Source organism: Rhipicephalus microplus, chromosome 6 (assembly GCF_043290135.1).
Source record: "Rhipicephalus microplus isolate Deutch F79 chromosome 6, USDA_Rmic, whole genome shotgun sequence".
Taxonomy (NCBI): Eukaryota; Metazoa; Arthropoda; class Arachnida; order Ixodida; family Ixodidae; genus Rhipicephalus; species Rhipicephalus microplus.
Genome location: NC_134705.1, coordinates 173,049,112 through 173,061,452, shown reverse-complemented (window position 1 = coordinate 173,061,452; position 12,341 = coordinate 173,049,112).

Here is a 12,341-nt window from a genome sequence, read left to right as displayed (position 1 = left end):
TGAACCCCTCACGCCACCGAGCGACCGTCGTCGGCGTGGACGTGATATCGTTCACGTAAACCGTCTGAAGCCGTACTTTGACCCGCTTGTCCCCACGTGTTAGATCGCCAGGATGGCTTCAACTTTTTCGCCGGGGGTAATTGTAGTGAATAAGAAAGACGCTGATACCATCAGGTCAGCTATCATCAGCACAAGAAGAAGGCACGAGATCGGCGATCAAGCACCGTCATCTGGGTTCGCCTGCGTTCCTTTAGAGCTACCACCCGCTTGCTCAGTCCTTCAATAAACCCCCTTTACACACTTAATGATGGGAACATAAGCTTTTGTAACTTACTTTTTAGAAGTTCCATTGGTTTTAGAATGAAAGTAAATTTTATTAGCTTATCTCTAGACTTTAGTTTATGTCAGCTATGGTGTAAACTAAAAATTCTCTTTCATCACAAAAATTCTGATGGTTTTGACTAGACATTCAATACTGATCGACTGAACTGGCCTACCACAAATTACATTACGAATTATATGTACAGTAAACTCTCAGTAAACGGAGCCTAAAGGGACTGGGAAAATGTGTTCCATGTAACAGGAGTTCCGTTTACAGAGAAGCGAACATGGGTGCACAATAAAAGCCCGAAACCAAGCAGTGCAGAAGCAATAGTTCTGTTTAAGCAGTAGTGCCGTTTAACAGATCTCTGTTTACTGAGAGTCTACTGTATATCATACTGGTAATATATATGTGTATCATATCAGGTTTATCCTTTTGCGACAGAACATCTTCATTGTGAGACTCCACTTTTGTCATTTCTGTAAAGTGTTGGCAAGGAAGAGACTACGGACACTGAACTTGTGGTAAATTAAGTATTCTTGTTGCCTGTAGTTATCTTATATCACTTATGAATTAAATATTTGTATAGTAAAATATGACTCGAGTCACCTATCTCGTTTTCTTTTATGCAGCTTCAGAGTCTTTCGTTCATCCGGCACCTACGGATTCCGTGAAGTCCTATCGGGGATGCTACCGCCGCTGCATCTTTTGTGACTATGAGATCGATTTCCTGTACCTTCTTAGGCAACCATAAGAATTCATTATGGATGAGCGACTATATAAATGTCAGCTTCTCACTTAATGACACACTGAAGAAACACATGCACGGTTACACAGGCGAGCATTCGTTAGCATGAAAAGTGGTAACCGTTTGAGTGCGAGTTTTTTTTTCTTCTTTTTTGTAGAGGCACATTTGTCTAGTTGATCCATGGGGAACTGTGGTGGCGCCAAGATACGTTGGATACCAAAAGAACTGTTGTGCCAGCAGATATGCTTGCAAACGTATGGAGAATATCATCTATTCATGAGTATGATTCGTAAGAGTGGCACTGTATATTCCCCAACATAGAGGTGCATAAGTTTTAATATTTCACATATCTACGTTCACACATTATACGGAACAGTCATGTAATTCAGTCACGTTGCTGACTAAGCAGCTGCTTTCGCAGCAGTAAATATGTAAGTGTGAAAGAGTGCAAGATGTATAAGATCCTGTAAAACAAATGTTTTTCATTGTGGGCACTGCTATGCCTTAAGGTTTTATATGTGAAGGAAAATCTGATAACCAATGAGACTATATACTGCTTATGCATACACAGTCAACGCTCTAAAAATGGAAAGCAGCAGGTTCACTGATACCGGAAAGAACTATTAAGAACGACTCAGAAGCAATATTTGTTATGACTTGTTTGAAGAGTAACTAGCATAACAAATGCAGTCTTGTACAAGTTAGTGCATATATTTCAGTTCTGACTTATTGTGTAGGTATTCTCATTTGGCCCAGATAAGGGCGAAAGGTCACTTGGAGACGATAGTTATAGCCCGAGAACAAAACGATGACACAGAGACGAGGACACAAAGGACTCTGTGTCTGGATTCTTGTCTCTGTGTCGTCGTTTTGTTCTCGCGCTATAACTATCGTCATGTCATACCAACTAGCCCAAGCTGCCACACTTCTAAGTCACTTGGAGGTCACCGACAACGGGTACTTGAAGCATTTCATGTTTACTGTCCGTCCTGAAAGTATGAATTGGTTTTTAAAATGTACCTAATTCAAAACTCAAGTTCATTTTATCTGAGCTATAAGCTCAAGTACATTTTATATTGTACCATAGAAATATTTGTTTGCCTGAGAATATTGTTCGTGATTTAATTCACTGTTGGTAATATTATGTGCCATTTTCTCTCCCGAGATGCATTTGACAAAATATTGAAGCATTCTGAGGTCACTGTTGACTTGCAAACATCATAATACTGAGTATATGTGCTGTTTGCGTTTCTTGAATGTGTTGTGCTAATATTCATTAATGGTTGCATATTTAATAATTTTACATGTTTGTAACTGATGGATATTATGGTTTGCTTTCTGCCGATTATCATTTGTTTTGTGCTTGAGATGCTATGTTTCTTCTAAGTTCTGGCATGTTCACTTGTTGGAGTTTTCTTATCATTGCTTTGTTGTTTGGGTGCTCAAAGACAATGGAGTTCATAAGACTTGAAAATTTCTGTATTGCAAGCGTTACTACAAAAACATTTGCTTAAAGGATAGAAAATCACTTAAACGTGATTCTGATTCTGCTGAGTGTTTGTTAAACTCTGTCTTTTTGTTTTGTTTTTCACTGTGTCATATTCAGTGTAAAAGTACACATTTTCTTGGTGTTCAATTATAGCACAGAAAAAAGAAAATATTTCTTACCTCTGTTATTGTACTTTAGGTTGGTCAGAGTAGCATTTATACTGGTTTACTGTCCTTTTATGAAAGGCTTATGCATATGCTACAGAGATTTCAAAAGATAAGACATCGTAGCAACACTGCATAGAATAAAAAAATTATGTTGAATATATTTTCTCAGCAAAAAAGCTTTTTCCTTTCTTGGTGTTCTAGATCTTTTGTATAAGGATATCGAGCAAATGTTAAAGGTCGACCCCCTATTTATTGTCTGATTGCCTTGAAGCCATTTGAGTGAGGAACTAGGGTCCATCAACATTAGTCTCTTCTCATTTCTTTGAGGTTTCATTACTATGGTTACAGTGGCTACATTCCTCTAGGGGTGAACTATAACAATTGTGTACTTGGATTTTAGTTCACGTTAAAGAAGCCTGGGTAGTCTTAACTAACTCTGGTTACCCCACTATATCGAAACTCCTAATCGTAGAGCAGTTTTGCCATGTATAGCCCTGAAATTTCAATTCCAATTTTATTCAGACAAAAGCATTACTCGAGCAACCTGTCTTGTTTTCTTTGTGCAAGTTTGGCATATTCCAGACGTCCAGTAGCTAGGGATGCCATGACGCCACATAAGGGACGTCACCACCACTGTAACTTCTGTGACTACTGGATCGGAGGCGACAAGTCAGAATCTGTACAGGTGATCGTCCGTACAAATGCCACCTGTGTCCCCGAAGCTTCTCGCAAAGCCATATCAATACTCTTCGTGCCCCCGGACATTTAGGCATCGGCCAAATCTCGCAAGACACATGCGTCAGCATAAACAACAGTGACCGTTTTGGTGGTAGTTCTGCTGTCCAAGCTTTCTTTTTGGATAGTTGCATTTCACTAGTCGCACTGCAGCACTGCTGGATTGCATAGGACTTCAGAACCGTCGGCATGGTAGTGACAACATAGCTTCATTATAAATGCAGTAGTAATGACTGGGGAAACATGGGAGAGGCTTTTTTTCCTGCAGTGGACGTAGTCAGGCTGATGATGATGATGATGATGTATGACATGTTCTAGCGTGTTTCTAGTGCTTATCTGTTGTGTTCTTCACTGACCAATGCAGTCTTTCACATCTTAGGATCTCAGTGAAGAGGTGTGTTTATACTGTTTAGCAGCCACACCTCTGAATTGTTGCCTTCACTCCCTTTGTACAAGCCACTCGCACGATCAAATGTTGTGCATTAACAGCATGGGCTATTACTATGTAGTAACTGCATATACGTGTGCTCATGTTTGCAGGGAGTCATGGAAAATACCTGTTTTGTGATGTCTCACCAACGGATTTTGTTTTAACATTCTCGTAAATCAAACGTTTTTACACGTTTACTCGAAAAACATGACTGTATGGGATTTTTCTGAAGTGCTAATACGTTTAGTTGTGGGGAGTTTGTGTGTGTGGAATGAAAACCATTCTGTTAGCCATGGTATGTGGGTGCCTAGTGCAATTTCCTAGCTTTTAGAAACATTATCAGTGCACAAATACTAATGTAAGTACATGTGCAATTTCCTAGGTTTTAGAAACATTATCAGCACACATGCACCAATCTAAGTACATATTTCATTATGCTATTCAAATCTCTTTTTTTCAGCCTTCACAATGCTTCTTAAGTCTATATATGCAATGGATGCTTCTCTTTCTGTTCTGTGATTTTATCATTAATGTATAGCATTTTGTTAAATAGCCCACCGGAACACTTGTCATATCACTGCAGGTTCACCTAATGTTTGTGTTATGCCTCACTTTTCAAATGGAAATTCGTGAGCTTGCCGCTGTGACGGTAGAGTAGTTATAGTGTATCAACTAGTATTTCAAAAAGTGGTGTTTGAAAACCGGCCACAGTGGTCACTTTGATGAGCACGAAATGCTAGAAGCTTGTTCTCTAAGGCTTAAGTACAATTTAAAGAATGCCAGGTATTCAAAATTCTTGGATCCGTGTACTATGCTGTGGTCCTTGTAATCATGCCATGGTTTTATTTATTTTTATTTTTTTTTGTTTCATTTTTTAATTTTTTTTGTTTTTTATTTTTTTTATTTGTTTCATTATATGACTACTGTGCATAAAGAGTCCTACAGCACCATCTCGCAGTGTAGCCTTGCTCATTGTTTTAGATGTGCAGCATAGTATTAAAATCTCATTTCAAAGGAAAGCTTTGCGAGAAATGCTTGTTTACGAGACATAAGCAGTGCACAGAAATTTCATTTAATAATGCTTGAGCTGTACTGTAAATGCTCTCAGAAAAAATAACTGCAACGAAAAAGCATAAATTGGTTTTTGAAACGCTCGTAGCATAGAATGAAAGTTCGATTCATAAATGCATATCGTGTTGTAGCAATGCTTGATTATCTTTTGGTGGCTATTTTGATCACTTTTGGTGATACTCTGTTCCCTTCTTTCTCTCTGTAGGTGCATTTCACAAAATATTGGAGTATCCTGAGGTCACCGTTGGATGTAGAGCATTATACAGTGAACCCCCTGCTGTCTACCTTTCATTAAATATTTTGTGTTACTTGCTGTCAATGGATATGTTTCAAAGTTACCTTAATTTCCTGCAACTGATTTTTTCAGCGGTTTGCTTTATACATGTTATCATTTCATCTTTCTCTGTGATGTTGATGTATTTGTTCTCTCTAGGTTCTGGCATGTTCACTTCTCGGAGTCTCTTTATCATTACTTTGGTGTTTATATGTTTGAAGAGAATGGAGTACATTACACTTGAAAGTTTAGGTATTGCAAGCATTACTACAAAAGAAAGAAGATTATTGAGAGTAATTTTCGGTTCTATGTATTTGTTAAATTTTGTCTTTTTATTTTCTGTTGAAAATTCCTTCATATTTGCTACCCTCTAAAGTAAACATCTTCTTGATCATCATAATGTTGAATGAATTATCGCACTGAAGAAAAAAGTGCTATGTTTTTATTTTTCATGTTTTACAGAGAAGCATACATCCTAGTTCAGTGTTATTTTTTTTTGCATGCTTAGGCATTAAAAGCAATGTCAAATTATGTTACGGCAGTATAGCAAGATGAGATTATGATCAATATATTTTCTTTTTAGCAATGTACGAAGTCATTCACCTATTGCATGTACATATATAAAGCCTATGTAAAAGATTAACAAGCTGGGTATTTTCTGAAATTGCCATGAAGCCTGTTTGAGTGAAGAGTTAGTGTCAATCAGCATTAATTAGCCTTATGTTATTTTTTGACATTTATTAACTATGATTACAGTGGTCGAGTTCACTTGGGGTTGCAACGTAAAAAAAAGTGTGTACTTGTATTTTGGTACACGTCAAAAAAGCTTATGTTGCTAAATTTATTAAGATTTCATTGCTGTGGCATGACTGATGATTATAGACTGGTGGTGTATTGTGAACTCGGTATTTAAAGGGGCACTAACGGGAAACATTAAGTTGAGCTAGATTTAAAGATTGTGCCTGTGTAATTAATCGCTCATCATTTTTCAAAACAACAAGGCATTTGTTTGCAAGGAAATGATAGAATTGAGAAATTAGAAAGTTGCCTCCTGTCATGCCATGCGCTCTACTTACCTCAGAACGTGATTTCAGATCCTGTGTTTTGATTTATTACTGGCTTACAGATAAAAAGTGACGTAAATATTGTCAATAAGTAAATGTGCAGTAAGCTGGAGCTGTTGCCACATAACACGGCCGTAGATTCACAGGAACTGGCAGCCAAGGTGTTGATGTCAAGTTCTTCACTCAGTACAGGCGATTGAAATTGAGCTGGGGCACGAAAAGGTTTCGTTGAATCTTTTTAATGTGAAAATAATTTATTGGTGTGCAGAAGGTGATGATACACTCCAAATCAAATTTTAAAAAAAATCAGTCTAACCAAACTTAATATTTTTCTGTAGCGTCCCTTTAATTTTCTTCTCTTAAAACAAAAAAAAAATGATATATGAGTAAACCATCTCATTTTCTTTGCGCAGCGTCACAGTCTTTTAGCCATCCAAGACGTGTCCACCACTGCGATGTGTGTGGCTTTGAGGCCGATCGGCTTTCTAAATTGGAACGACACTCGAGGGTTCACACAGGCGAGCGGCCGTTTCCGTGTCCTTCATGCCCCCGGCGCTTCACACAGAAGGCATCGCTGAAGACTCATCTTCGCATCCACAGTGGGGAGCGGCCGCACGAATGTCACTTCTGCCCTCAAAGCTTCACGGTAAAAGGCACACTGAAACAACACTTGCTTATCCACACGGGCGAGCGGCCAATTCAATGTCCTCTATGCCCACGGGCATTCAGGCGGAGACCCCACCTCAAACGTCACATGCTCCAGCACGGACAACAGTCATTTCAGTGCTAGTTCTGCAGCTTGAGTTCTTTAATAAAGGGAGTTTGACTGATGATGCAACTGATTATTCAAAAGCAGTGTGGCCTTGCTCACTCAAATATTGGAACAACAATAAAGGGAAACGTAAGCACTTGAAAAAAAAATGCATATAAGAGTGTGTGATAATGGTTTGACCTCTGCGGAATTTGAAAACCAATGTAGGAGTTCTCAAAAGCGGACACAAATGGCATTTTTTTTTTTTCAAAAAAGAGCAACTGCAGCTACGGTGCTTCCAGAGATGCTGAGTGGCTGCAGTGCCGTCATCTTTGATATGCCGTGCCTGCTTCAATAGCAGCACTTTTGAAGTGTCGCCTCCACAATAGGCTCTGGCTATGGCGCCGAGTTGAAACTTGTCACGGAGGCCACGCTTGATGATACGAGAGATGCTCATTCGTGTTGCATTCTGCTGTTTGTCAGTACGACTGAGGTTCTAACCTAGCTGTGGCATATTCAGGCTCTATGTACTTCAGCCTCCAGTAAATAAACAGCACTCCTGCAGTTCGGATCAGTGTGCAGACAGAACCTTCCATCGAAGTGTAGCGTAGCTCTGCCAAAGGAGCCAAAGATCACATACGTCTACACGTACTGAAACTTTTGCGCACACAGCACAAGGACACAGACAAAAGGTTCACAAAAACCAGTGCAGATATCAATGCACTATCGGCAGAAGTTTCAGTGTGCAGCCAGACCAACTAGAACGTATTATTATGTTACATATTATTATGTTTACATGGTCACACTTCCGGCGTGCTTGCGTAGGTGGAGTGAGACAAACTTTTCTTTCACCTATTGTAAATCTCCTGCTGCAACAACTGCGGGAAAGATTACTACATGGTCGGCAATAATGTCCGTCCTTGTTACCACGAAGCTTTACCTAGTTCTAAAACCACTTCAGCTTTGGGCCTTGTCGTGACAAGATTGTGGTTTTGTCAACTTTTGGTAATATGTTGTTCCTCTCTTTCTCTCCCTAGGTGCATTTCACGCATTCTGAGGTCGCCAGTGCATGTTGAGCATTACATAGTGAACCCCCTGCTGCCTACTTTCCATTGAATATGTGATGCGGCTTTTTATTAATGGCTGATATTTTGGCGCAGTGTGTGTGTACTTCTCTGTACAGGCCGTGGCCGTGTTGGACTATGCCATATGAGTCGCCTTCTGGGTAATCTGATCTCATCGTTTTCTGTGATGCCCATCTAGTTGTTCTGTCTAGATTCTAGCATGTTGAACTCTCGGGTTCTTTTCATTATTAGTCTGTTTATGTACCCAATATTATTGGACTTGAAGGTTTACGTATTGTAAGCATTGTTGTACGTGCAGATGCTTAAAAGAGAGTAAATCACTAAAAAGTGCTCTGTGTTTGCCTTACCATTGCTAAATATTACTCATGTTTGACTCGCTGTGGCAATCCAATGAAGTTATTCTTGATTCCATTAAGTACCTATTTAATTCTGTATTTATTTCTGTTTTTCCACTTGGTTTTACTTGGCATTCTTTACAATATTCATCCTTCCGGTATTTTAGTAATATTCGTAAGAGAATAATAAGTACTACGTATGTCCAGATTTTTTGGAATAGCATTGACCCTAGTATGGTTTTTTTTTTAATGGCATGCTTGTGAGAGCATGTGAATATGTTCAATATATATTGTTTTAGCAGTATACCTCAGCAACTTAATCCTAAACAATTGCATGTACGGAGCAAATGTAGAAAACTAGCCAGCTGTGTAATTTCTGAAACTGCCGTGCAGCCTGTTTGAGCGAATAATTAGTCACAAGAAGTGTTGGCCTCATTTCTCTTTTTTGACATTTTGTAACTACGGCGACAGTGGCTGCATTCAAATAAAAGTAGAACATGAAAGTACCCGTGTACCTTGACTTCGGTACACATTGAAGAACTTCGTATGTTTCTTGACCAATCCATGTTTCACTGCTAAGGCATGACTCGCTATGTAAATTTGTGCAGCAGTGTAAACCTAGTATTTGAAGGGACACTAAATATAAGAATTATGTCGAGCTATATTGAAAAATAGGCATGTGTCATTATTGATTCGCCATTCCTGGTGATAACAGGGGTTGCCAAGATCTTTTGGTATGTCACTAAGTTACGCCGGATCATCTATTCTGATTACTTGACGGCTTACAGATGAAAAGTGAATTGCATAGACTCTGACAATAAGTAGATTTGCAGGAAGCCAAAGTTGTTAAATATTATGGCCGTGCAGCTCTTAGGTGCCTGCTGATTCACATGAACCAGCAGCCAAGGTTGTGACGTCGGATCCTCCATTGAATTCTGGTGATTTAAGTAAAGTAACGTCTTTAGGAATTTTCGGTAAATTTTCTGACCTGAAATTTAGTTTACAGGGGTGCTAGAAGAGGTGATGCGCTCCAACCCAAGTGAAATGTTGGTATGACCAAACTCAATAGTTTCCTTTCGTGTTCCTTAAAATTTTTTCCTTTGAACAAAAAGCGATAGTAATCAGTCTCATTTTCTTTGTGCAGCATTGTGGGCTTTCAGCCTTCCCGCAACTGCGGCTGCCGAGAAACCGTTTCCGAGACGCTGCCACCAATGCGACTCCTGCGCCTACGCGACAGATTTTATTTCTAATCTGAAACAACACTACAGGGTTCACACGGGCGAGCGGCCGTTTCAGTGCCCTTTGTGCACCCAGAGCTTCACACAGAAGGCATCACTGAACACACACCTGCGCATCCACACCGGCGAGCGGCCGCATAAATGTCACTTCTGCCCTCAGAGCTTCTCGCAAAAGTGCTCACTGAAGGTTCACCTGAGCATTCACACAGGCGAGCGGCCATATCCGTGCCCTTTGTGCCCCCAGGCGTTTAGGCTCAGACACCATCTCAAAATACACATGCGTCAGCATGAATAACGGTGACCGTTTCTGTGCAAGTTCTGCTGTATGAATTTTTTCAACAAATACAAATTTGACTTATTATTCAACCAATAATTCCAAAGCAGTATAGCGTTTCTCAGTTAACTTTGTGGAACAACACTAAAGGGATAGTGTCACCAATTTTCAGAGCCGAATTTACTCCACCATACAAATCTCCTGTACACGGGAGCTCACTTATGCTTTGAGCATACGTGAAGCTGAATAAATGCTGATAAGATTTTGTAATGATATTAATGTGAATGTTTGTTTAATGCAATCACCCTCTAAAATTGAAACTAGCAGGTCATCAGGCAACAATGTCAAATTTAGTGACGTTACGCACCATTATGGCTAGTTGTGATGACATCAGGCACCAAAACGGAAAAAATGGCCGCTTGCACGTTTCTAATGGAGCACCACACCCGCGTGGCCATCGAAACATCACGCTGTCTTGTGCAGGCACATGACGAGAAGCTTGTATCATTTTGTGGTGTCAGGATACAGTAAGAACCAAAACTAGTTTTTAATAATGTGTTTCTAAGTAATTTTTCATGGTACATTCATGCTTACCAGTATGTTTCCTGGTGTCTTGAGGACCTGGTCTTTCATTTATCACAAAAATACACTAGAGAGCTTTTTTTATCGGTACTCTTTTGAAGCTGCCAGCCCAGTCATGACAAGATGGTTCAATTACTGTTACTAGAGCACTGTTATGAACGTATCAGTGATAATCTGTAGTTTTTTTATTGTTTCTATATAGTGTTCCTCAGTGACCGGTGAAATCTTCCTCATATTGTAGCTCGATGAAAAGTTCTCTATTTGCTGATAAACAACCATACATCTATGTTGTCAGCTTCTCAAGTTCTTTGCGGAAGCCTCTCACATGAACTCGCACGATAAGAGTACCATAAGGTGCACACGGTTCACGGATTGTAACACGACACAAATACTTTTAATGTAATGACTGGTATGTGCATTCGCTTGAAATAACTGCGCTATGTTGCTGTGAATCTGGTTGCTGAAAATAATGTTGGCTCTGATGTAAGTGTTCGAGCTCAAGTTATGTCGATATGACATGAATTGAGGATAGGCGAACCGAAAGTATGTGGATTACTTGGCTCTCGGCTGTTATGTCTGAATCCACGAGTACTGCACTTTTTTTTTTTTTTTTCAATTGGGGTCTGATTTGGGAATGTACATGTATACCATCATATATATGGTGTTTAATATCAATTCCAGTTGTGATAAGATGTTGTCATGCTCTTTACATTGTGGTGTCTTGATGAAAAGCATGTAGAAGAGCAAGCTGCGATTGTGCATGCACCTAAGCATGGGTGAGAGTGGAGGGAGAGAGGGAAGTGGGTCATTCAAATTAAGGAAGGCTGTGTGCACAGCTCCGTAAAAATGGAGAGTGTAGGCACACAGCATACTGGGAGAAAGTTGGAACCGAAAGCGTGGTCATTCTTGGAATAGTTTTGTTGCCCAAATACAAAGGCAAAATCAGTGCATGCACCTTACTAGTCAATAGCCTATGACCCATTAATTTTGCTGGTTGCGTCACTTGTGCTCTCTCTGCCTGCTTCTGTGGGTCTCTACAGTCTTGTAACACGAGTATTTTGCAACAGCGCAATCTCAGTAACACTGTTTTTTCACTTCTGTTACTCTATTCATCGTAACATCATTGCAGAAGCCAGAATTGACAGTTGTTGAGCAACTTTGGTGGCTGCTTGTACATGCATCACTCCATGTTGATTCTCAATTTTATAGCACAGTAGGCGATTTGCACAATATACAGTACCAATAAAACCTTCAACCTTTCCTTGTCTATGTGACTGATTGCTATTTGTACTGAGGCCTTATCTTTCAGGTTCAACTGTGACTATTGGTATGTTTTTTTTTTTTGGTGAAATTTATGTTCGAGCATATTGACACATATAGCCGAGGCCACTCGCATTGAATGCTGCTGGTTTTTATATTAAAATTAAAGTCATAGTGTCTGATTATGTGACATTACTTTGTAATGGTGCTATATATCTATGAACTCTCATTCATTAACTGCAGCTTCAAGCATATGTTGGCGTATCATTTATGACTAGTCGTACACAGTAGTGGTGATGTTCAATTCCTATGGGGCAGATGCACAGAGTTTCACTTTGCTTGTGCCAATTTTCTCCAACATTTGAGGAGCTCCTGATTTTTATAGTATTACATATTAACCACTTTGCAGGGGCAGCCTTGTAAAGCCGGTTGTGGTGGTGAAAAGCATAACATTCGAAAGCATTGGTATCACTATTAGCAATCTTTTGCCCAGTAGAAACGGGAAGCAGTGCGAGT